The 27,451-nt window shown below is 36.6% G+C and overlaps 1 long non-coding RNA gene across 1 annotated transcript in view; it reads left to right on the top strand.

Moving 5' to 3' along the window:
* The window catches only part of LOC122231463, a 279,324-nt gene that overhangs the window by 79,074 nt on the left and 172,799 nt on the right, over nt 1-27,451 (top strand). The window contains exons 2-4 of the long non-coding RNA XR_006208725.1: nt 8,158-8,261; nt 16,119-16,305; nt 22,343-22,475. This is a non-coding gene — a long non-coding RNA (uncharacterized LOC122231463). The remainder of the gene's footprint in view (nt 1-8,157; nt 8,262-16,118; nt 16,306-22,342; nt 22,476-27,451) is intronic.

The following is a 27,451-nucleotide window of genomic DNA, read 5'->3' as shown; positions in this document are numbered from 1 at the left end:
GAACATATGGAAAGTGCTTAAGTGAATGCTTAGCCCTTTACTGGATCACAAAACTGGCCAATCAATGAAGATTCTTTTCCCCTAAAGGTAGATGTTTCTTATGCTGTTGTTTTCAGTTTCAATTTCAACAATTATGGCTTTTTCCTAGATTTACAATGAAATGATTTAGTTAGGACTGAAAACTGGAGTGGGTAGTTGTACCAGGCACACTTGAGATCTGTAGTACTGATCTGTCTCCGTTGTTTTGGTGACTTGTCTCATCTCGGGCACTGCTGAGGAGACTAGTGCTGCTTGGGCTCTGACAGACTACGTGCAGGCATCATTTGACCATACATCCTCTTACAATCACGTTGAGAAATTGTCCTCTTGCCTTCTGGCTTCCTTGTTGATACTGAGGCATAAAATCCCAATAAGAGGACACCTGGGTGGCTCAGTCAGTTTAGCATCTGACTTCTGTTCAGGTCATGATCTCACAGTTCGTGAGTTTGAGCCCCACATTAGGCTCTGCATTGAGGGCTTGGAGTCTGGAGCCTGCTTCAGATTCTATGTCTCCCTCTCTCTCTGCCCCACCCCCGCTTGCTCTCTCTCTCTCTGTCTCTCTCTCTCTCTGTCTCTCAAAAGTGAATAAACATTAAAAAAATAAGACCCCAATATGGAGGCTTGGCATTTATACAAATACAATCTGGAAGTGCAGATGAGAGGAGGGAAGGATCAGAGGAATAGAGAGGCCAGAACTCTTTGCTCTGCAGGACAAACCTTTGACCAATGGACAATGGATCTAGTAGATAAAAATCTCCCCCTTTCCTTGACCGAGAGGCACTTTCCATGTTGATAGTGAACATGTAGGGTCTTCTAAGATTCAACAACCCGTTGTACTTGATACTGTAAAATACTCAATTCTTATTTTGTCTATTCTTCCTAGCCTCATCTTCCTCCCTCTCACTTATGCTTTCCTGAGTTTGCATCTTCAATAAAATAGTAATACATGAGTATTTGTTTCATCCTATGCTTTCTGGGGGACTAAGACTGGTCAATTTAGACAATATTTGTGAATGAATAGAATCATTCATGGTCTGATGAATTGCAATAAAGTGGAATACAGGATAGTGGGAGGTTATGGAGGTAATGTGCATTAACTAGTTACCTATACATCCTATGGGTCCTCCATGACTTTCTTGCATTTAATGCTCCATGGTTGGGTAGAAGTGCAGTAGAATGGAAAAGGCAGCACATGTAAGTTCACAAGGATTTCTGTATTCTATTTTGTAGATGAGAATCTTTTCCCCAAATGACAAGGGCAAAAATGCTATTGAAACCAAAGCTGTTTTCCTGACTTATTTTAAAATACATGCTCACTTGAAAATGCTGCTTGTTATTTTGACAGAGATGGGTAGTAGGGAAAGATTTTGGAAATACAGTGTTGATTATGAAAAGTGTTATAAAATTAATGTTAGAAGAAATTTCATATCTTTGTCTCTACACAACAGTTTCTGCTTCACATTTGCCATCCTCATCTAAACATATTTTTAGAGAAAACAGGAATGTAGATATTCTTATATTCAACAAATACTTGTTGAGTGTCTAGTTTGTGCTAGGTGCTGCTTTAGGTGCTGGAAATTCGGCAGTAAATAAGCCAGATCCTTGCTTTCGTAAAGCTTGTGCTAGAGAGGAATGACATTGACAAAGATAAAAGAATACATAGAAAAAATAACAAGATAAATTTTGAAGTTGGTAGCGTGGTGAAGATAATAGAATGATATGGTATATAAAGATTGAGGGACTCTGCTTTAGATTAGGTAGTCGGGAGAGACCTCTCTGTGGAAACGATGTGAACACAAATTTTCCTAGAAGCTGGGTATGCAAAATAGGCTTCAGACTTCCAAAGCAAAAGAGAATCAACTGCAAAGACTCACTATGGAGTGTGAGTTAGTATGGATCGAGAAAAGAAAGTGGCTAGTGTGGCTTGAGGGCAGAGCCAAGAGCTATAGTGGTATGAATCAAGATAGGAGACGTTAGAAATGACCAGCATTTCATTATAGGCTGCATTAATGAGTTTGAGTATATTCTAAATGTAGTGGAAATTCATTGAAGAGCTTTAAGAACATTAAAATATATAATCCATTTCATAGAACTCTTGCAAAATTCGAATTCCTAACTTAAAAAAAATTTGTGAATGCCTTTTTAAAATGACTTTATTTTTTAGAGCAGTTCTGGGTTCACAACTGAGAGGAAGGTACAGAGATTTCCTATACAGCTGTCGGCGCACACAAACATAGCCTCTTCCATTGTCAATAACTCCCTACCAAGGTGGTTCATTTGTCACAATTGATGAATGTACGTTGGTACATCATAATAATCCTAAAGCCACAGTTTACATTGAGCTTCTTCTTGGTGTGTTACATTCTATGTGTTTGCAGAAATGTATAATAATGTGTATTTATTATTGTAGTATCACAGAGAATATTTTCACTCTCCTAAGAATACTTTGTGCCCTATTTATCCTTTCCTGGCCCTTACCCTCTAACAACCACTGAGCTTTTTATTGTCTCCATAGTTTTGCCTTTTCTAGGTCATATGGTTGAAATCAAGCAGATAAAAATTCTTTAGAATGGCTTCTTTCACTTAGTAGTATTCATGGAAGGTTCCCCCATGTCTATTCCTGGCTTGATAGTTCATTTCTTTTTAGCGCTGAAAAATATTCAATTATCTAAAGGTATAATAGTTTATTTATCCATTCATCTAATTTAGGACATCTTGGTTGCTTCCAAGTTTTGGCAATTATGAATAAAGTAGCTGTAAATATCCTTGTACACGTTTTTGTGCAAACATGTTTCAGCCTCTTTGGGTAAATACTAAGGAGCATGACTGGTGGATCCTATGTTAAGGTTAGGTTTAGTTTTTTTTTTTAAGAAACCACCAAGCTGTCTTCCAAAGTGGCTGTACTAAGTTGCATCCCTCCCCTGCTCCCCAGCAATGAATGAGAGTTCCTAATGCTCACAACCTCACCAGCTTTCGGTGTTGTCTGTGCTTTGGATTTTGGACATTCAAGTAGGTGTGTAGTGGTATTTCGTACTTTTTTAACTTGCATTTCCCTGATGACATATGATGTAGAGCATCTTTTCATATTCATAGCTGTAATTCATATATCTTTTTTTATTGAAGTACAGTTGACACACAATATTACATTAGTTTCAGGCATATAACTTAGTGGATTCAACACCTCTATATATTATGCTATGTTCACCACAAGTATAGTTACCATCTGTCACCATACTGTGCTATTACAATATCATTGACTATATTCCCTATGCTGTATCTTTCATCCCTATGACTTATTCATTCCATAATTGGCAACCTATACCTCTTGCTCACTTTCACCCATTTTTCCATCACTTCACCCCTCCTTCTCTCTGGCAACCATCAGTTTGCTCTCTGTATTTATGGGTCTGTTTGTGCTTTTTGTTTGTTTGTTCTTTGTTTTATTTTTCAGATACCACATATAAGTGAAATCCTATTGTATTTGTCTTTTTGTATCTTGACTTATTCCACTTAGCTTAATGCCCACAAGGTCCATCTTTCTCTCTCTATCTCTTTCTCTGTCTCTCTGTCTCTGTCTCTTTCTCTCTCTCTCATTGTGTGTATGTGTGTGTAATATATATATATATATATATATATATATATATATATTCTTTATCTGTTCATCCATTGATGGACACTTAAGGTTTTTCCATAGCTTGGCTACTGTAAATAATGCTGCAATGAATATGGGGGTGCATATATCTTTTCAAATTAGTGTTTTTATTTTCTTTGGATAAATACTGAAGTGAAATTGCTGGATTATATGATAGTTTTATTTTTAATTTTTGAAGGAAACTCCATACTGTTTTGCATAATAGCTGTTCCAATTTACATTCCCATCAACAGTGCACAAGGGTTCCCCTTTTCTCTACAACCTCACCAACATTTGTTTTTTCTTGTCTTTTTAACAATAGCCATTCTAACAGCTGTGAGGTGACATTGCATTGTAGTTTTAATTTGCATTTCTGTGATGATTAGTGATGTTGAGAATCTTTTTATGTATCTGTTGGCTGTTTGTATGTGTTCTCTGGTTATTTTTATTCTTTGGTGAGGTGACTTCTAAGGTCTTTGGGCAGTTTTTTAAATCAGGTTGTTAGTTTTCTTATTGTTGAGTTTTAGGAGTTCTTTGCATATTTTGGATAACAGTCTTTTATGAGATGTATCTTTTTCTAATATTTTATCATAGTCTGTGGGTCCTCTTCTTATTCTCTTGACACTATCTTCCTCAGAGCAGAAGTTTTAAATTTTAATATGGTCCACATTATCAATTCTTTCTTTCATGCATTGTGCCTTTGATGTTTATTCTAAAAAAGTCATCATCAAACCCAAGATCATCTGAATTTTCCATGTTATTTTCTAGGAGTTTATAGTTTTGTATTGATAGATTTAGGTTTGTGATCCATTTTGAGTTAATTTTGTGAAAGGTATAAGGTCTGTGTCCAGATTCATTTTTTTTTTTTATTTGCAAGAAGATGTCTACTTAGCATTATATGTTGAAAGCATTATCTTTTTTTTTCTATTGTATTGCCTTTTACTCCTTTGTTAAAGGTCAGTTGACTATATTTATGTAGGTCTGTTTTTGGTATATTGATCTATTTGTCTGTTCTCTCACTGATACCACACTGTCTTGATTACTGTAGTTTTATAGTAAGTCCTGAAGTCAGACAGTGTCTGGTCTCCCAATTTTTTTCTTCTCCTTCAAGAATGTATTGGCTATTCTGGGTCTTTTACCTCTCCTTATAAACTTTAGAATTAGTTTCTTGATACCCACAAAATAACTTGTTGGTATTTTGATTGGGAATGCACTGAATCTATAGATCTAATCGGCAAGGAATAGCATTTTGACAATGTTTAGTCCTCCCATCCATGAACATGGAGTATCTCTCCATTTATTTAGTTTTTCTTTGATTGCCTTCATCACAGTTTTGTAGTTTTCCTTCTATAGATCTTGTGCATGTTCTGTAAGATTTATAACCAAGTGTTTCATTGTTTGGGTGCTAATACAAATGATACTGGTTTTTTTTGCCTTCAATTTTCACTTGTTCATTGCTAGTTTATAGACAAATGATTGACTTTTTCATATTAACCTTTTTTCCTGCAATTTTGTTATAATCTCTTATTACTTCAGGAGTTTTCTTATTGATTCTCTTAGATTTTCTACATAGATGATCATTTCTCCTACAAACAAAGAGTTCTATGTCTTTCTTCTCAATCCTTTCATTTCCTTTTTTGTGTCATTGCCTTAGCTAGAACTCCCAGTAGAATGTTGAAAAGGAATAGTGAGAAAGGACATTATTGCCTTGTACCTGATCTTAATGATCTCTTAACTAATACTGAAAAGATGCTATGTCTGGGTTTCCTAAAGTATTAAATAAACTTTTTATTGTTCAAGCTAATTGAATAAGGATTTCTTATTACTTATAGCCAGAAGTAAACTAACTGAAAAAGTCTCCATATCTGAAAATAACTTATAAACCAGAGATGGAGTGCAAGCAAGGTGAAAATACAATTCCATAGTGCGCTACATTAAAATTACATCAAGGAACAATAAACTCAGGAAATACTTTAAGTATGTCTGCTAAAATTATATTTATGGCCTCCATCTAAATGTAGTTTTCCTTCTCTGACATTCCATAGCACCCTGTATACACTTTACCTATGCCATTTATGTTCTGAATTATAGTTGTGTATGACTTTGTCTTATGCTTCTAGCTTATAATCTTGGAGGTCTATACCTTTGCCTTTTGTACAAGTTTGTACCTTTATATCAGTAGGAACTGAATAAGCATCTATTGAATGAATAAATAAGTAGTATAAAGAAGAAGTATAATGTCAGAAGAAGGTGAGGTCACTGAAGAAAGTTCATAAATACAGTTGAGGAAGTCAGAAAAGCATCAAAAAAGAAATTTAACTATATCTTAAAATATTAGTGGGGTTTGCTTAAGTAAAGAAGCCAGGGAAGGATTTTTAGAGGGAGGATGAAGAGACAAGAGATATTAAAACAAAGTTGTAGAATTGTCTAGCTGTCATGACAGGTAGAGTTAACTGGAAAGGTAGTTTAGAGTCAAACTAGGGAAGATTTCACACGTTAAAGTTAAGAATTTATTATCACTCCCTAAGAATTAAAGAGGAACTAAAGTTTGAAACAAAGACATTAAGTTATATGCAAGTATTGTTTTATAGGAATATTAATCTAAAATTTCTCCTTCCTTGATCCTTGCCATAGAAAGGCCTCTTTACAACTTTCCTTTAGGACTAGTTGCATGCTCCAGACCAAGAAAAAGTACTTTGACATAGATATTTTTTTTGAATATATATTACTGATGAATATACATAGTCATAAGACTCAATACAGTGTAATTCAAATAACTATATTCTATATGACCCTGCTCCTTCCTCCCTTTGCCTGCATCTTTCCTTCAGCAGCCTCCCTTTCATCCCAGGCCACTCCTTTACTGTCCTTACCGGGTAAGATTAGGGTGTTTCCTTTTGCAGTGTGAATAAAGCTAGCGTTGCCATCAGATAACTATAGGTACAGAGCAAGAAGAGATTGAATATTAATGGAGTACCAATGGAAAAAGAAGTTTGGTTTCAGAAATCTAAAAAGAACAACAAAGTTACAGAAGATATGGGTGGTGAGCATTTTACCATTGCTACTAAGTTTAATATGAAATTTTGGGGAAAAAATCAGGGCTGTGTAGAAAGTGTGTCAAATGTGGACTTTTCCACAGTGTAGGTCTTGTGGAGTTAAGTGATATTAAAGTATGTTCAGTGATGGTTGGTAGGCTAAGCAATGTAGTCTGGTCACAAGCCCAAGAATACCTAGGCATAGTCCCAAGAGAAGTTTGTAATCAAATGCAGCTTGCAGAGAGAGTTTCAAATCTTACATGATTTTCATAATGAATGTTTTGGATTATCACAGTATGTTTTCCTATGCTCATTTTCATCTAGATGGAGGGGGGATTTCAAGAATCTATGTCTTATATTTTTTATTTCAGTTCCTTAAGGTACCCAGAATTTCCTTGCCAGAAGGATCCATGTAAAAATTAGAATCCATTTTGAAATTCAACTAAAGATTGCATCCCGAAGTTGTTTCAAAAAAATGAGAGCTGAGCATATTGTAATCCTCAGAGCTGTCCCTAGACAGACAATATTGCAGAAGTTTTTGCCCATGTGTCTTTGTTTTGCAAATGAATATGCAACATTACATTAGAGCAACAAAAAAATTAATCTTGGAATTGAAGAACCTAACAAATGCTGAATTCAAAAACAAGTTAGTTAACCTTAGAGAAAGAGAAAAGAAGCATCTAGTAAATTTATTAATGCCTCAAATTTTACAGTGATTTTTCCATTGACCGTTAAAGGAAAGGGGAAGGAACTAGAGACTGCATACAGCATTAAATGGTGTTTTAAATGAATATCTGTTATTGTTCCTGTAAATACCATATAATAAAGCTAAATTATTTAAATATTACTTCGAAATGTATTCTTATAAAAGGCACCAGGCACATAGCCAATTCCATTGCAAAACAAAGAGGCAACAAAAAATAAAATTGTATCATGTACAGAAACCATGACTTACAATACCTCTCATGACTAGAATTGTTAGAATTCTGGTGTAAAATCTGGTGGAATTATTCCACGCATTCTCATGCAGATATTGCAATGACAATACCTTCTTGTTTAGTGTGGTATTGTGAACAATCTGTGAAAGAGCTTATTGAATATCCTTTGGTAAAGCTATTTATGTCTCTTTCAAAGGTTCATTTTTAACAGCTTCTAGTCTTCTTCCTGATCAATTAAAATACAGTGGGCACCCTTGATTTAAATGATAAAAAGTCATGACTTTGAATTTTGTGTAAAGTTGAAGATTAACAGTGTCTGCAAAGAGACTTGAAAAATCAAAGTAAAAACATTTCTTTCCTTCATGATTTATCTTGAAATGTTTCAACTAAATGTTTCTCCTTGAGGAACATTATTCCAAACAGCTTGAGAAAGAGATCTTTTAATAAATAAATTATGTCTAAGTAGATATCTAAATTGAAGATGGTTGATTAAGTGATAGTTTCACCTTTATAGTCTTGGAGAAGAAAACCATTACATTGTGCCTACTAGTGTCAGATGGCTGATGGTACAGATGGTCGGACTGAGAAATGGTCTCCATCCTTTCCACACTCCATGAGGTCAGTTGACTGTCAGGTGGGTCTCCTGTACCTCCTCTTTATTCCTCTCCCTTTATCTAGTTTTTCTCATTGCCATGTCTCTTACTATGACTACCTCTGGTAATGATACTTTGGACCATGAAGTATGCTATTGAAATTTATTCTTGTTTGATAGGAGTTTCTTCTATAATTCAATTATATGTTTTCACTATATACCATAATTCATTACAATTAGAAAACTGGCACAGACAGGGTCAATGTTTTAGTCCCAGAATTAGTGACCAAGATATGACCAGAATTCAGTTCTCTCACTTTCTTTTTTTTTTTTATTTTATTTTTAATTTTTTTTTAATGTTTATTTATTTTTGAGACAGAGAGAGAGACAGAGCATCAACGGGGGAGGGGCAGAGAGAGAGAGGGAGACACAGAATCTGAAACAGGCTCCAGGCTCTGAGCAGTCAGCACAGATCCCGACACGGGGCTCGAACTCACGGACTGCGAGATCATGACCTGAGCCGAAGTTGGACGCTTAACCGACTGAGCCACCCAGGCGCCCCCAGTTCTCTCACTTTCTAATGTGACTCCCTTTCCATGATAATGTCCAGCCTTCAATCAAATGAGCCAAATATGTTTTGTTGGAAACAGTTCATTTCAGAAAAGTGTCTTATCTTCAGTTTTATCTGCTGAAGCCTGGCCATGCTTTTCATGGCATTCCTACTACTCTTTTAGACAAAACAACATTGATGGTGGCATTGAAGACACAGCCTGGTGACTGAATTTGGAGCTGTTCCTTTCAGACCTGAGAAAACCTCCTCATCACAGGCTTAGACTTTTCTGGGATCTTTTGCCGTTTTAGCAATGCCTTTCTTCTGAGTCACCAAGTTCTGAGTTAAAATTGCTTGAAAAACTAAAGAGGAGGGAGCTGGAAGTTTGTATATTTTAAAACATAGTGTTATATATTGACATATGCATTGATATAAGAATGCATATCTCAGAATTATGTACATGTTACGTCTTGTTATAACATTCAAAGTGTAGGTGTTTAGTAAAACTTTTTTATTTATCCAAATCAGAGGCATTAAATGGCTTTAGCTTATTTTCATCAGTTTTTTTTGAACATTTGGAGATAAATCCACATTCAACTGAATGAATCCAAGACATATTACTTATTTCCTCTTATAAACATCACTTTAGTGTTTAAAAATTCTTCAGCTCAAACCTGTAAAATATTTGGGATTTAGTAAAACGTATTTGTCAGTCTTTTCATATTTACCGTGCCTACAACTCAAAGAGAAATCAAATAAGGAACAAGCTCCAAGAATAACTTTGTGTTAGTGGATAAGACATACCATTCTACTTTTGTTTCTTTTGCATGGTTTGCTGTTTTGGTTTTTCCTTTTCGTTTCTTTTCTTTTCTTTTTTTTTTTTTTTTGGTATTGTTTAGTGATTTTTTTTTTTTTGATTACTCAGTTTGTTCAGTTTTGAATTGTGTTGTTATGGTTCTTTATATGCTTGAAAATGATTTTTACCTTTTAATATTTATTTATTTATTTATTTATTTATTTATTTTACATTTATTTATTTTCGAGAAACAGAGTGAGACAGTGGGGGAGGGGCAGAGAGAGAAGGAGACACAGAATCTGAAGCAGGCTTCAGGCTCCAAGCAAGAGTTCAGCACAGAGCCCGAGCCGGGGCTCAAACCCACGAACTGTGAGATGACCTGAGCTAAAGTTGGTCACTTAACCGACTGAGCCACCCAGGTGCTCCATATTTTTATTTTTAATGAGCCACCCAGGTGCCCTGAGGATGATTTTTAAATCTAAGTCTCAAGTAAAAATTAAAAAAAAATAGTTGTTCTCAAATTTTCTTATAAATATAATATCTGGTAATTTTACTTGCATAAATTTTACTTAAATTATTTTATTAAAATAATTATTAATTTTTAGGAGTTTAAGCTTTTTTATATTCTAGAACTTACTCTTTATGTGAAGGTCATTTGAAAATAATTATCTACAGTGCTTCTATGACTAATCTGCTTATTTTTCTTTCTTAGTTGGTTAATAGCTAGAGATGTGGTAAATTGCCTTTAGGAATAAAATTGTGTATTTACTTATCTACCTGTCTATGTATTTACCTATTATCTGTCTACCTATCTCCTAAAAATATGCAGATTCTAGATATTAACAGACTCTTATAATTACTCAGTTGTAAATGAATTTTGCATTTTTCTAACTTTAATCTAAAATCCTACAGAAACGTTTGGAGAGAAGTACAAATCTCATTTGCTCTGCATGCACTCTATGGGCCAAAAATTTCTATTTTATCTGGCAAACTATTTGGTGACTAGAAAACTGATTTCTCTTTAAGTCTTTTCTCCTTTAGAGTAAAAAGTTTTCCAGAATAATGCAGCGAATGAAAGTTTTCTTTTGACTATTAAAAAGACTTACTTTTATTGACTTCTCTTTAATTTTTTTCAACTAGACTCTCAAATTTATCATCGCAAAGTTATGTAATATACATTGTTATTTTTGTCTTTTCTGCTCCATATTTAAAATGAAGTTTAAATATCAGAAGCCTTGTACATCCTTTCTTGAAGTGGATTTAGAAACTGAGAAACAGAAATGGTATACTGTAATTATCTAAAAAATATTGACAGACAACCAAAGATTACAATGTTAGTCTCTCATATGTAGTACAGGAATTATAACAAAACCATCAGAAAAAGAGAGAGAGGAAACAAATGAGGAAGAATAAAACTGTTTTAAAAAGAAGAAATATTTTAACCATGAAACAAGAACAAGGTATTAACAAAAATGGACAGAGAGAAACAGGAGCAGTTGAAATTGAAAATTTGAGAGAAAAAATAATAAAGCATGGGAAGATAAATTTAGGAAAATCTCAGAAAGTAGAAAAAATGTCAATAAGACTAAAAACAAGAGAGAAAAGATAAGAAAGTTAGAGGACCTGTCCAATAGGTCAAATATCTGAAAAATAAGAATTCCATAGAAAATTTTAAAAAAGAAGTAAAACATTAATTATTTTCTTGGTATAAGCCAAGAATTTTTTTTTTCCAGATTGCAGTCGTCTCCTGAGTTTCTATTGAAAGGTAGAAAACAAAGTTATACCAAAGCATGCCATCACAAAATTTTATGGCTGTGGGGACAAACAAACAAAAAAAAGTATATAAATTCAGGGAGAAGAGAAAAAAAATCAGGTCTACTATAAATCATCAAAATAGCTGAACTTTTCAAGAGTAACATTGAAAGATAAAAGGCAATAGAAATCTGTCTTCAACAAAATTCTGAAGAAAAGTAATTTCCAATTAGAAGTGTACATTTAGCCGACCTATACATGATGGGAAAATCAAGGATATTTTCAACTATTCACTTTCTCACATAATGTATTTCTTTATCTAATAAGATAGGGGAAAGTGTGTGCCATTAATCAAAGGAGAAGCACAAGAAATGGGACGAAATGAGATTTGCAGAGCAGCAGATCCACTGATATAGATGGGGAGTGAAGGGAAGCCCCAGACTCAGAACTGTACACTACCTGTCTGGGGAAATCTGCTCGCAAAGGACAAGGTCAGAGGCTCCAAGAAAAGTTCCTGTTTATGTGGATGAAATTGATAGAATACCTGGTGAACCTGAATATCTAGAGTGGAGAATGAGCAGTTGATAAAGAGTTTGGAGCTGAAAGGAACCAAGCAAATGAATAAAACAAGAAATACAGGATAACCTGGGGAAAACTCCAGAAAAATCACCAAGTTACAGCTAAGGTAATATGGACCATAGATGGAATGATTCTGAGTTGGGGAAGGGGGTAAGGGAGCAGGAGGACAGAGCTCTAAATGCCCACCTTATGTAGTATGTAAGTAAACAAATGATACCTAAAACTCACTCAAAAATTAGCAAAAATAAAAACCATGTTACTTTTCAATGTAGTGAGTTATATCAAAATAACCACTTAAAAAGTACCAATAAAAGCATATTAGAGACCTGGTGATAAATAACAATGTAATCCGTTAAAGAGATAAAGATATAAGAATTGTTGCCACAAGGAGGGGTGGGGAGGTCTGCTATTTTCATCATGAACTTTGTAGAACTATTTGACTCTTTTAAACTCTCTGCATTATAGATTTTATTAAAATTAAAACAAGAAAAATTAAAATATTAAAACTAAACAAAACACTAACTACTGAACCACATACATTGGAAGATATTTTTAAAGCTTATAAAGTAAGCTTTACGTGTGGAGACACATGTAGATCTCAACCAGTTGAAAAATTTAATATGGTGCTTCTCTGCTTACTAAGGCACTTTGTAATAACTTATTTATTTATATTTGAATTTAATTAGTATTTTATATTCCTTTAATTTTTTTCTTGTTTACTTCTAATGTGTGCAACAAGGACTGACATATGTTCTTGTAAGCCACCTTGAAATTTCTGGAAACAAGAATGGCATAAATAAGTAATACTGACATTAAAAAAAAAGAATTAAAAACTAACACATAGAAAACAAATGGAGGGAAATGAGATGACCAGTACCAACAACTCAAATAGGGAATTGGGAAATGGGAATTGGGAAAATCATTATCAAATTTAATAACATATGATGTGAAGTTATTGAATTCATAGTTTGAACGACCATTGCATGATCACATTTCTGTTTTGAGTTGTGCCAGATACAATATAACTATTGTATAACAGTTATTTATACAATGTATTGTATAAATGCTATTATTTATTAAGGCAAGTGAATTTGTGTATGAAAGAATGTATTCCATTTAAGAATCACAAAATAACACAAGACCGAATCCAAAATTGTAGGATAAGTGTAAAGGACAGTGGGAGGAAACTTTGTGCATTTTGTCAGGCCAGTGAACATTTCAGGGAAAACTGTATTTGAGATGGGGCTTAAGCATGGGAGGAATTACTGGTTGGGAAGAGGCAGAAAATATGAATGAGACTCATCAAGCTTGAGTTGAAGGCACATGCTGGCAGGTCATGGAAAGTAAAATGATACAGGAGGAGAAAATTATAGAGATAGGACAAGATTGTCAGAGATTATGAATTTACTTATAATCAGTACTGGAAACTATTTTAAGTTCTGGAAATGTGTGATAAAACGGATTTTTGAGATGACTAGTTTGGCAAATAGGTTTAAGAAAAATCAGAGGGGGAAGAGTCTGATGGCAGTAAGATCTGTTGAAGACTGTATGTATGAGTTGATTAAAGTCTTTATTAAAGTAGAACTGGAGAGATGGGTGTAATGAAACATATCTGAGAATTTGTGATATTATTTATATTTTATATTTATGAAATAGGGTGAGAGAAAAAAGATGGTATCATTAACTAATGTGGATAATTTCAGATAGAGATTTCGGTGGAAGGCATCTGAAAAAAATTGTAACACCTGTAGCCTGCTAATATCAATATATTTGTAAAATTACTTTTCATTCTCCATTCCTTTGTGCTAAAGATATCTGATCAATTACTTTTTAACATGTTTAGTGGAAAGAATGCAACAGACAGTCTGGGGTGTTACACACAGTTTTCATGTAAAAATGAAGATCTACAACAAGGGAAAGTTGGAGAACTGTCATTACTATGCAGAAAATTCATACCTACTACCACAAAATTGGCTACTGAAATATTCAAGTTGTTATAGCAGTTTTTAAACTCTAGTTGCTCAGAAAATGACTTTACTTTGTAGGTCTGTTTAGCTAAATAGGCATAACCAATTTTTCAGTTGGTAGGTGCTTGCAAATAAAGTATCTTTTGCTCTTTTTTAATCTCTGTGGATTTGTCATATTTGTCTATTTGTATGGATAACTGTACAAATAAATGCATTCAAGTGATTTCTATGCATATCATTAGGTTTATTCCCTGTTTTTGTTGTCTAAAAGTGTTCAAACTATGAAATCCTTATGATGAGCCAGATCCAGAGGTTAAACAAACAGTAACTTAATCATTTACTACATGTGAAGTTAGTGACAGACATGTGGCTACAATTGTACCTGATATGTTAAATATTTATACTGTAACCAATAAGCCTAAACACTGTTCAGATTGTGCTCCCCGTGGAGGAGGAAGCAGGAGGCAGAATGAAGGTGATATGGGGTGTGGGAAGGATGAGGAGCCAGTGAGGGAAAGGCACCTCTGTGCTTGGCATCTGGGTATTCGTAAACTGCAAGGATAGGGAAATTAAAAATATATATATATTTGGCTGGGAGGTAAAAAAAAATTTAACTTACAATATTGTGTTTCCTTTTATTTGGACAGTTCATTTAAATTTGGTTTATTCAGTATAGCCCTAGACTATTTCCTCTCTTTTAACTAGATGAAATAATTACAGCTTTTTTTCTCCCTGAACAATAACAAATCAAGCAGACCTGAAAGACTTGTGTTTTTCTATTTATTTCTTTTATGCATTTCTGAGAAGTATGAAACTAACTGCTGCTCTCCTCTGGCGGTAGCCAATATTCAGAATTTCATCCAAAGAATTCCTGAAGTTCAATTTATTTCCTTTTTACAGTTGAACTTGGACAAAGGAACATGCCCAAAGATCACCCATCAGTGCTGCTGTGTGTGGTGGTTGTGGAATTTTGTAATACTGCTCGATGTTGTAGATGATCGGCTGGAGCTTGCGTCATTTCAAGGGTGTGTAGGACATGCCCTGGTTAAGCACCACTTCTCTCACTACGTACACTGAAGTCATCTCCAGCTCAACTTACTAGAGCTGCATTCACCCTGCCCTTTCAACGTGGTTTTTTTTTCAGATGCTTTGATTCTTTTAATTTTGCCTCTATACTCCCAGATACTGAAACTTAAAAGTGGTATCTTACTGAAACCTTTAACCGTTTGTGCCTTTATGTATTAGTCTTCCAGTAGGACCCACTGTTCCTCAATTTTTCTTAAGGCCGTCTCTCCTAGGCATCTCTGGCAGACCGATCTTCCTAAAACATGTAGTTATCAAACCTTTATAGCATCCACCTCTCCCCTAAATTAATACATAGCCTCACCCTGGTATTAAAGATCTCACTGTGTGCTCCCAGCCTCACCTCTATGACCTCCCCTCCCCCAACAGTGGATTATTTTTTTCTAGGGAACTTAGTCTATCCACCTTCCCTAACATATTTAGATTTCCAGATTCTAGTGACTGCTCATACCATATCTGTCTCCTTGGGTAGGTTCCCATTACATCAACTAAATAATCTTAGGATTTCCAAGTAGAAACAGCAGCTGCTCCATGAAGCCCTCTATGGTCAGCCACAAATGACTTCCAATCCTTGAAGTCATACCATGTATTAGCTTGCTACAGAGTCTAGGTGAAATGTATATTTAGCCTTGTATTGTCTATGTGATTGTGCTGGTATAAACCTGCTTAATCCAATGGTAAAGCGTATAGTTGACCCTCAATAATGTTAATTTCCAGGGCGCCGGAGTGGCTCAGTCTGTAAAGCTTCCGACTCTTGGTTTGGGCTCAGGTTATGATCTCATGTTTCCTAGGTTCGAGCCCCTCATCAAGCTTCATGCTGACAGTGCAGAGCCTGCCTGGGATTCTCTCTCTCCCTCTCTACCCCTCCCCTGATTGTTCTCTCTGTCTTTCTCAAAATGAATAAATAAACTTAAAAAAAAATGTTAATTTCCTTCTGCCTGAAGACCTATGTTGTTAATCTCTAGTATCTACATATTACTTGTACTGCTCATGGTAAGTGCTCAGTAAACATTTGCCAAATAAGGACTTAGATGAAATTACTATTCGGAACCTATTTAATTTGGTACAAAAAGTGGGCCTATTCTAGGAACTGAAATCCTCCCCTGAAATTTATACAGTGTTTCTATGTTAACCTCTGAAAACCCTGTATTCACAGCACATGAACACAACCCCTTGTCTAGAGATGTTATTATGAGCAAGAAGTTCAGAGATTTCATGAAACCCAGGAGGGCTTTCTGAAGAGCAACTATGAAGCCCCAACAAAAGTTGTCCCAGCAAAATTTCCCATACCAATTAAATACGCCAAAGATGGCTTACATGGAGATTAACCTCTGGGTTTAAGGGTAAGTTGACTTCCTCCTTTATTTAAAATAAGTTACTTCTCACTGGATTGGAAAGCCAAATAAGGTCAAAAAATTGTATTCACAGAGGCGTGTGTAAAGGAAGGTATGTGGCAGCAGCTTCTATTCTCTAAAGGCTTACATTTAATCCAATGATAGACAGTCATTTAAAAAAATGTAAAATGAGTAATTGGAAGAGAAATACAGGGCAGGGATAAATTCGTAGCATGGAGAATAAATAATGACGATTCCATGACAGATGTTTATCTTATTTAATATTTACATTTCATTAATGATCACATTTAAATGTTCTGTTTTAAAAATATTTTTTATCCAGCAAGTACTCAGTGCTGAGGGAGAGAAGATGTTTTCTAGCAATTACTCTGTTAGTTATTAATCAGTTTGAAGCTTTTCATTATGTTCTGTGCCTGTTGAAAATGATTTCTCCAGAGAAAACCTGATTCTGCAGACATGGTTCAGGGAAGGGAAGTCTTTGGGGTTCCTGCGTGAGGTCCTTTAGTTATGTGTTTGGACCCTAAGACCAAACTCTCTGAGTCCCAAGCCTTGGTTAGAATTCGTAAGTTTCTTTACTACTCCATTGTTACTTCAATAACCCATCAGGGTAGGGATTCAGAGAGTGACACCAACAAACAGTCTAGGTTTAAAGCCCTCTGTCTTCCACGGTCTGTTGACAATAATCTTATTTATTATGCAATAGAATCTGGCAGTTTTAACAAAATTTATTTTTAAACATTTTATATTACCTGGATTTCTGATAATGTCATTCCTTTAAATCTTAAACCTTAGAGACTGTTCCTCCTCAGTGTTCCTATTTCTTCTTGTACCTGTGAAATCTCTTCTAATTACCCCTCTTCTTTGGGGCATCTCACACACTCCTGATTCTAGTGTGTGCCCCTAAGAAGCCACACACTGATAAATGGTGAAACTGGGATTTGAGCCCAGGTCTGCAGACACTAAAGCCTAAGGTCTTTGTCACCACTTTGCTTAAAACTAACTCTGCAGCCAAAGTGTCATCACCCTCATTGCTGATGCTTCGAAAGTGCCTATTATGTGCCAGACATTGGGTTTAGATCCTTCATATCTGTCGTGCTAAACTTTGAGACAGTGTTATTCCATTTCATAGATAAAATTTCAAGCTGTGGGAATGGTCCAAATAAGAACGTAAGGACTAGTTACATGCAATTTTACATTAGGAGTGTTGTGTTTACTCTGTCTTTAGTTCAGTAAGATCTCAAAGGTAGACACAATTCTGGGACACGTTTATGTGTGGCTGTCTTCTATTTAAGTTCCTTTAGAGTAGAATACACACATGCATGCTAAGAGAGAGACAAACCAAGACACAGACTCTTTTTAAAAAAAAAATGCTAATGTTTATTTTTGAGAGAGAGAAAAAGAGAAAGAGAGTTGAGAGGCAGAGAGAGGGAGACACAGAATCCGAAGCAGGCTCCAGGCTCTGAGCTGTCAGCACAGAGCCCGATGCCGGGCTCAAACTCATGAACTGCGAGATCATGATCTGAGCTGAAGTCGGACACTTAACTGAGTCACCCAGGTGCCTCAAGAAACAGACTTTTAACTACAGAGAACAAACAGATGGTTATCAGAGGGGAGTTAGGTGGGGAGATGGGTGAAAAAGCGATGGAGATTAAGAGTACACTTATCATGATGAAAAAAAATCATTATACCACTTGTTAAAATTATGAGGGTGAAATAAACCAACTAATTTAGTAAGATTATTTTATGTTGTAATTACATTTATGCAACATGTATGATTCACAGAATAATATTTATTAACATACTAAAAAAATAAAATGTTTGACTAATTAAAAAAACCAAGTACAACACCCATACTCAAATATCTGTTATTATTAGAGCTGGTAAATCAGAGTAAATCAGAGCTTAAGATGATAAGGACTGGTGAGGTTTGTGGAAAATTGAGAGTTTACACCCCACATGGAGTCATTCAGATTTAATTTGTAATGACCTTGTGCAGGGAAGTGTACCTGTTCATGCACACACACACACACACACACACACACACACACACGAACACACACAGGTCACCAGTTTGCAGCTCTTTATTCATTTTGTATTTTGTATTAAGAAATCTTTTAGTGTTTATTTATTTTTCAGACAGAGCGCAAGCAGGGGAGGGACAGAGAGAGAGAGGGAGGCACAGAATCTGAAGTAGGCTCAAGGCTCCAACACAGAGCTTGATGGAGCTTGATGTGGGGCTCGAACCCATGAAACATGAGATCATGACCTGAGCCAAAATCAAGAGTTGGATACTTAATCGACTAAACCACCCAGGCGCTGCTGTATTTTGTATTTTTTTTATTATTTATTCATTTTTTGGAGGCTCTATGCCCATTGTGGAGCTTGAACTCACAACCCCAGACAAGAGTCACATGCTCTCCCAACTGAATCAGCCATACACCCCAGTTTGTGGCCCTTTGAACTGTACTTCTTTCTTAAGCAAAGTTATTAGAATAGATAGGGGCAAGAAATACATAGTTTCATTTTGGAGAAGAATGTGAAGTAATTGTTTTGCATGTATTCATATTTGCATCCTTAAGACTTGTCTGATGAATGGATGATGATCACTTTTAAGGAGTTGCTGCTTTGGTGGAATTGTTTCACCTAGGTGGTAATGATACACATTCACTTTAGTATCTTCTCAGAGAAGAGAAACAGATTATGCATTCCTTTCTTTTATCAGATGAGTACAAGTCACAGCTTGGGAGCACAACGGTTACCTCTCCAGGGGAGGACCTCCCAGGGGTGGGCCGTGGCACCTGATGGTATGTGGAGAGTCAGCTGGCCAGACAGTGGGCTCAGTCCCTCACTGCAGAGAACTGTAGGCAACTCTTTTGCTACTTGGTTTTTCTGCACTGGCAGATGGGACTTCATTGTTTCAAAGTTTCAGTTTGGAAAATTTAGACATCAAGGGTTAATCTACATTTTAAAATAGCTGTCTTTGGAGGAAATTATGCTATAAATGAGAAACCTGTGTGGAGTTCTGGGTTCTTTATGTTAGCTTTGGCAGGGCCAGGAGCCTGTTTTGATGATAAAGCCAGCATTTGAAACCTGTATTTTATATTGCAGGAAAACTAAGCAAATTTAAAACACTCCACATTTGCCTTTTGACACCCCATAACCAATAGATGAACTTTCATTTCTGGGAGGCCTCCCAGTGATTAATGCCTTCCATTTATGACGTGAGAAGAATGAGCCGTATGTTAGTTGGTCTTCTGTCCGTTTCTAAAGAGCACCCGTGCCAGGATTTTGATGTGCACTCGCATTCTGGCACCAGGCTTTACACTTCTCACCCAGCACAGAGCCAGCTCACAGATCCTGCTCGGCACAGCGACTCCAGACACGCAGCCTGAATTTGAAGGCAGCCTCCTAAAATGTGGCAGGCACAGTTCTCCCTCTTCCTATTTGGAGCCCATCGTGTGGGGCTACGACCACTCTCCGCTCCCTGCAAGGCAGCCTGGAGAGAGTTGCATTTGCTAGCTTCTCTCTGAAGCAATCTTCATGAAGGGGAGGTGTGGCACTACAGGGCTGTTTCACAAATGTTTTCTGTTGCCTGTACTTACTATTAAGAGGAAATGGTCACATTTCTTTTTTCACATTGCCAACAGAGATCACATACTCTACTCCCTTGTTGGGGACCATATTGGAGTCAATACCTTTGGGGACTTCTTTGGTTCCAATGTCTTCTGTGGGAGATGAGTGGCATTCACTAAGCCATGTGTGGTAGCTGTTAATGCTGTCCACGAATATTTTTGGTTCGCTCATCTTTAAGGCACACGGTAGGGTTGCATTTCCTGCCTCCCTCTGTGGCCATGTAACCTGCTTAGGTCAATAAAAATTGAGCAGAAGTTACATGTGTTATTCTGCACTGTAAATGTTAAGAGCCAGTGGGTGATTTACCACTTGCCTCCTGTTGTTGCTGCAGGGATTTGAAGAAGCACAGGTCAAGAAAAGGCTTCTATTAGCCTGAATCCATGAGCAACTGATAAATAGAAAACCCCCGTTCACCAATGTTAGACTTGTAGCATGAACAAGAAGTATCTGTTGGTATGTTAACCACTGAGATTTGGGGGATTTCTCGTTACTGCATCGTAATATAGTCTATGCTGACTGATGAGCCTTGTTAACTGGAGAGTAGACCCACTGCATTGAAGCGCAGACAGTGCCTAGGCAGGTCCATCTCTTTCTTGTCTCATTTTCTCTTTTAGGTATCAGTAAGACAGGTCAGTTTCTTTCGTGTGGAAAAGAGACAAACAGAGTCTGCTTTAGCATGTCCATCATCTTTCCCCCATAACAAACTAGGAATACCAAAGTCTAAATCAAGAAAGGCGATAAGGAGAAACTGCTATGTTCTCCAATCAGTTTCACCTTTAGTAGTTTTACTAGATTTTGATCCTACTTAGTTCTTGTCTATTTCTTTTCACATTGGCTAGGAAGCCGTAAGAAGGAGAAATAATGATCGCTGTTTTCTCAAACATCCAACACTTAAAGACCTTAGGTATTTATACAGCACACCACTTAGTCATGTTTGCAGATAACAGAGGTAGGCTTACTATTTTTGTTGTTAAAAGCCCTGAAATGCTAGCAGACTAATGGTGTATAGATGCTGTAGGCAAGATTGTAACATGGCCCTAAGTTTTTAAGCCCCTGGTGTACATGTCCTGAATCCCCTTCCCTTTGATGTATAAATGAAAATATCTTTTACGCATAAAAGTATCACTCTCATGGTTAGTTTACATTATATGGCAAAGGTTGAAGATAATTTTCCAATGTAATTAAGGTCCCTAACCAGTTGTGTTTGAGTTAATCAAAGGGGGGATTGTCTTGGTTAAGTCTAATATCATAACAGGTGAGATTTAAAAAAAAATTTGTAATGTTTACTCAGTTTTGAGAGACAGAGAGAACAGAGCATGAGCTGGGGAGGGGCAGAGAGAGAGGGAGACAGAATCCAAAGCAGGCTCCAGGCTTTGAGCTGTCAGCACACAGCCTAACGCAGGGCTTGAACTCACTGACCAGGAGATCATGACCTGAGCCGAAGTCGGATTCTTAACAGACTGAGCCACCCAGGTGCCCCTAAATAGGTGATATTTTTAAAGAGAGTTTATAGGTCACAAATATAAGCCAGTCAGAGTACCCAGTGAAGGAAACCACATGGCAAGGACTTGAGTTTGGTTTCTAGTTGTTCAGGATAATTCCAGGCTGTCATCTAACAAGAAAATAGGGACCTCAGTCAGAAACAAATTCTGCCAACAACCCAAGGGAGCTTGGATGCAGAAGTTTCCCTAATTGATTCTCCAGATGAGAATAAAGGGGGCCAGAATTTTACCTTAAGCCTTGTGATACCATGAGTAAAGGATCCAGCTAACATGTGCCAGGCTTCTGACCCAAAGAAACTATTAGATAATAAATTTATTGATGTTTTAGTCTACTACCTGTGTGGCAATTTGTTATGCAGTGACGGAAACTAATACATGAGGAATTTGACCTGACTGTTTCACCCTGAAATATCTGGCTTTTGTTTTAATAAATCATTTAGGCATGTCCTGCTATCTCCTTAACTTCCTAAAATCAGTTTTAACTCCCATATGGAGCGATGAGGTTGGAAGAGGTTTTCACAGCGGTTAAATGTGGCTCATGATCTCTTCAGTGTATCCCTCATCAAACCATTGCAAGCAGCCTAAGAGAGCTTCGTGGTTTGTACTCACTTTTGTATGCATAGTGACCACCTTGTCTCCCCTGGGAGAGCTCTTGTCCTCTGACTGGTGTCATTCACTAATAGTCATATAAGAACCGGGGATAGCACCAAGATGATTTGGGGATACCAGGAAGTCTGTGGGGTATCACTAAAACCGAATGATGGGCCACTTTTGACCACATTCTGGAAAGGGATTGTGTTGATACAGAAGCATCCACTTAACTGATTGTAAAGCATTTGGTCTTTTAAGGTGAATTTTGACATTAGAATGTATACTTTCATAATATGCAGCACAACCAGATGGAAATGAGCCTTGTTGCAAAGAGGAGGCTTTTGTTTGTTTTGTCTGGCTAATTTTGGCACCACATTTTTGAAGTTGGTAACCAGAGAGCAAGCAACCAGTTTCACAGAAGCACAATTTGAGGTAAATAACTTTTCTTTATATTTGTCAGAGGTTTGACTTATTACATTTTATGTAAACCTATTTTAATAAAATGACAGAAGCAAACAAAATGTAGTATATATGATTAGCAAAGATTTTTAGATGTGTTATATACATAGAATGGAAAGGAATAAAGAGAATCAGCTTGTTGCTCAGGAAAAACGGCAGTTTCGCCCAATTTGAACAAAAAAGTTTTGTAGAGAAAGAGAAAGCAAGAAAACTGTTAGATGTGCGTAATGGGTTGTATCCTTTTAACCAAGAACAAAAAGACATATGACCATGTAGCCTTGAATCTTTGGTCAGAGCTGCAAAGAGCCCTACTCCAGGTGAATTTATCAATAGGACTCCACTCTATGGTAATAGCATTATGAGGAGTAAATTTAGAGTAAATGAATTCAAAAGTATTTAAAGCTATGGCTTCCTCTAAAGAGTTTGTGAAGGTTCTTGATGAAAACACTGATGACATTGGGTCGACGAATAGGATTTATGTGTAAAATTGTTTGAATCTGTGACATGTGAACTTCTGGGGAATGCTCAATTGTTGCCTCTCCCACTGATTAGATAAATCCAAATACACAAATATTATATGGTTGCTTATCCACATTGTTTCATCAGTGCCACAGATCATCAATTCTTGGATGAAAGCCCCAGCCAAAGCTAGGGTATGGACACTGTGGGCTCTTGTCATACCCTCTAGTCATTCTAAGATTTCCTGGTAGTCTATTTTTTGGATTATTTACCCTACCCTTATAATTGACCAAAGAACATGCATCAGCCCAGGGAGGGAAACAGAGACTTGGTATGCTTAAAGTCTTTAGTGCATCTTACTCTGGATGGTGATTGATGGTGCCAGCTAGTTTAGAAATTTGCTGATAGATTTTTCTGTAGTTCATGCGTTGGCCACCTGTTTTAATGCTAGAAAAGCTCTCAAAGAAGATGATTTTCAGGGACTTGGGGGATTGGGGTAGGGAGCTGAGATCACTAGGACACTGTGAAAAACTGCAAGGTTTGGTGTCTTCTCATTTTGATTATCTTCCCTTCCCAATCTTATGAAGAACCTCTCCCTGATCCTCAGGAACACTATGCTTCCCATTTACTGTTTAAAAATGTAGTTTTTTTCTACTTAAAGTTGCCAGTTCAGCATGTTGGTTTATCTCAGAAGAATATAAATTTAAGTAGGACCACATTCTGAGGATTTCATGAACTTACTCCTTCAAGGTATATTTTATATTTAAAAGATGGTATCCATTAATCTAAGCAAATCTCTATTTGAGCAGTAGGGCAGAGATTTTTGAGCATAGGGATCTGTGTGTATTTCTTTTCTAACGACATTTGCCATTCTCTTATATCTTTTAACTATCAAGAATAAGATTTCTAACCAAATACTTCACTCCTGAAAGGCTGCCGACCTTCTCAGTAGATGGAAAATGTTTTCTCCCAAAGGCATGTAGTTCTCCTTGGTGTTTATACCATTCTGTCACCTACCTGAGTTCTAAACCAAATGAAAGCTACACAAAGAATTCAGTCAAAGAGAGATAAAAGTATCTGTTTCAATAGTAATAGAACTAATGGAAAACAGGATCCAGGCATATGACTAATATGTGCCCCAGAATTAGAGAGACCTATCCACCCAGTCAGAGACAGCCTGGAAAACCACAATCTTGCCCACAAGAATATTTTCTTTACCACTAGCTTCCTACAAGTGGAGAATTGATCTAACCATATGCTCTCTGAAAGTAGGTTGATCCCAAAGAGAGGAGGAGAGGGGAAGGTTTGAGCTACTCATCACATGTTTCCTCCTCCCAAATTTAACAGTTTCCAGAATTCCATTCCCATAGCTGACCATATAGTTTGTGAGGCCCAGTACAAAATGAAAAGGCAGAACTCTTTGTTCAAAAATTTTTTATGAACTTCAAGATGGTGACAGAGTATTAAGTCAAATATAGGCCTTTCCAAGTGTCGAACCCTTTGCAACTATACAGGCTGTGAATTCATGAAGCCAGTCCTGTTCATTTCTTACCTGGGATACAGAATAAGGAAGTGGAGGGAATACAAGAGTGTACTATCTTCATTTCCACCCAAATTGACACACAAATCAAGTGTAAATGAGGTTTTCTTAAAAAAAATAACATTTCCAAGTCTCCTTTTCTCATATCCCTTAGGCTTAACCAGCAAGTCCATGATCCACTGGGGAGTGGATATATCTATGAGAGTAGGAGAGCAATGATCTCATCAGGGAGTTCTTGCTCTCATAGCCATAAGCCTACTCTTTTAGTACCAACCACTGTCACTTTATTGATCCTTTTGGCATACAGCGAAGACTTTACTTAAGAAGCCTAGGAAATAGGTCAGAATCATACAATCATAATCATACTACATTATTCCATACTACTAAGGGATAATGGACCCCTTAGACCAGAGGAAGAACACTGGTTATTTTAAAATTTATCACTGAGAGGCATCCAGGAGGGAGAGAGTGCAGTTTTTCTGATAAATAAAATGTGAATTCAGTCACTTACTTTAAATATTAAATAATGTTTTTATTAGTTACAAATAGAATTCATTTGTGGGGTCTATTAATGAAAGCCTTTTTAATCAATTTATGCTTACTCACTTTAGTCTTCTTTCTGATGATGTATTGCCAATTGTATTTCAAGCATTTCATCCCTGCCCCTTATCTGCATTCTTGCTCTCGGGGAAAAAAATCAAGATTTCTTCATCTCACCTTCACGGCACCCTCCTGCATCTTTTGTGGCAGGGCTGAGTCCCAAGCCTGGGTCATAAAGGGAGAGTCACAGTTGTAATGATTCCTTGTTGCCAGTATGCTGTCCTAGAGGCAGGAGAGATGTGTTCAGTTGGGAGAGTGAATCAATTCATGATGAATTCAGAAGCCTCTGACCTTGACCCTCTACTGCATTATCCAGGGAAGACTTGGAGTGGCTAATGGTGATGTGGTGAAGAGGTGAACAGGGGTAACTCCTATCCTCTGAGCCCTTAGAACATCTGTTGCATAAAAAATAAAATGTAGCTGATGATGTTTTTATTATAGTAAAAAATAATTCTTTTTCTGTAAGAAAGAAGACAGTGCAAGGGAAATGCTCCTCCTCATGAACTATTAAGGCCTGTGCTCTTCTATATTCAAATCAGTTGATAATATTTACAGTTTTGTTGATAAATTCTTACCAGTTTTATAGCATGAGGAATGACCCTATACATTCTAAACCAATTCCACATGAGTTTAAGCAGATTTAATGCGTGACCATGGAACAAACACCATAGTTCCAAATGTTCACTAATAGAATTTCCTTTAAATAAGTTTAGGATTCAAAAGCTTTCCCTTCTTCATGTTTTTTCATTTTCTATAGAAAGATACAACGAGAACCTCCAAAAAATGTGAATGTAGGAAAAATAGCTAGATATGATGCATGAGAATATTGGCTATAAATAGTTATTGATATTGTCAAAACTATAGTATCAAAACAAACAAGCTCATTACCAAACTGTGTTTAAATTAAACATTTCCTTACACAAGGATATGAAGGTTTTCATTCTCCATTGGTCTTCTTTCTCACTATCTGCCTTTCATCAAGCCCAACAAATCTTCTGGCTTTTTTTTTTTTTTTTGCCTCCCTGTTTTTTATCTCCCTACTGTCATTGAGACTAGCTAGGCCCTCATAAGCTCATGTGTGCCCTGTTATATTAGTCTTCTAGCAAAGGTTGGGACTTTCAAGTGCTTCAGCCCAGTATTCCACTTTCAGTTTAGATTTATGGCACACCATCTTTTTGGCAGGATCTGGGGTCCCTGCCCCCAACATCCCTTTCCTTTGGTAGTTGTCAATATGTGATATATCATAGAGGTTCTTCTCCAAACCTTGCTGTCAGCAGCCCCTTTTCTGAAGTCCCTATAGCATAAGCATGTCAGTCCTTTTCATTTCGGCTGTGTGGTCATAGATAGGTTATAAGAAACAAGAAGTAAGAAAGGTATAGGGCACCTGGGTGGCTCAGTCAATTGGCTGTTCGACTTCGGCTCAGGTCATGATCTCACAGCTCATGAGTGCAAGTCCCGCATTGAGCTCTGTGCTGACAGCTCAGAGCCTGGAGCCTGCTTCAGATTCTGTGTCTCCCTCTCTCTCTGCCCCTCTCCTGCTCATGCCCTGTCCCTTTCTCTCAAAAATAAATATTAATTTTTTTTTAAAAGAAAGGTATAAAGAACTTAGTATAGTTTCCAACTGCCATCTGAGATATTCACTGAAAGATAATCTGACTTTTTTCCTTTGGTTTTATTTCAAAAGATGGGATTCACCATTTCTACCTAGATTTTCATATTCCTCCTTAGCAAAGGTAACTTAAAGTTAACCTTACACCCTGGCTTGATGAGGTAATTTAGGCAGAATTACAGATATCCCCAGAGCCTTTACTGACCTCTTATATCTCTGAGAGCATCCAAGCTAAGTGACACCCAGATCCCTGCATAATTATCCAAAATAAATCCTTTCAGAATTTTGATGCCTCTTACTTTTTGTATTAATCTTACCTCCCTAACACTTCTCCCTAATATTCCTTACTCTTCCTCGAAGCCAGGGGAGGAGAGGAGAGAATGAGAGGTTACTGAAGTAGGCATACATGTTATGGAATTGTTCTACTCACACTCCAGCCAAAGAAGTTGTGTTTTCTGTTCTTGTTTTTCATGTGATTTTCTGTTTTACATATAGGATTTGAATAAAGAGATTTGGATCCTGCAATTTTCTCAAGCGATAATCCAGAATCTTATCTATATCAAATTTTATATTTGATGTAGAAATTTTTTTCTATATCAAAATTTCATGGGAAAAGGCATTTATACTACCCTACTGAAATTGTCTCCTCAGAGGTCAGAAATGTCACCTAAAATTTCTAATTCACTTTTGTTTTTGTCTTTGTAAGCACCTTTGACACCAGTGACCATTCTCCCCTCAATC

The sequence above is a fragment of the Panthera tigris genome, chromosome A1 (assembly GCF_018350195.1).
Source record: "Panthera tigris isolate Pti1 chromosome A1, P.tigris_Pti1_mat1.1, whole genome shotgun sequence".
In the NCBI taxonomy this organism is placed as follows: domain Eukaryota; kingdom Metazoa; phylum Chordata; class Mammalia; order Carnivora; family Felidae; genus Panthera; species Panthera tigris.
Note: the sequence above shows the minus strand (reverse complement) of the source record. Positions and strands in the feature narration are given on the sequence as shown.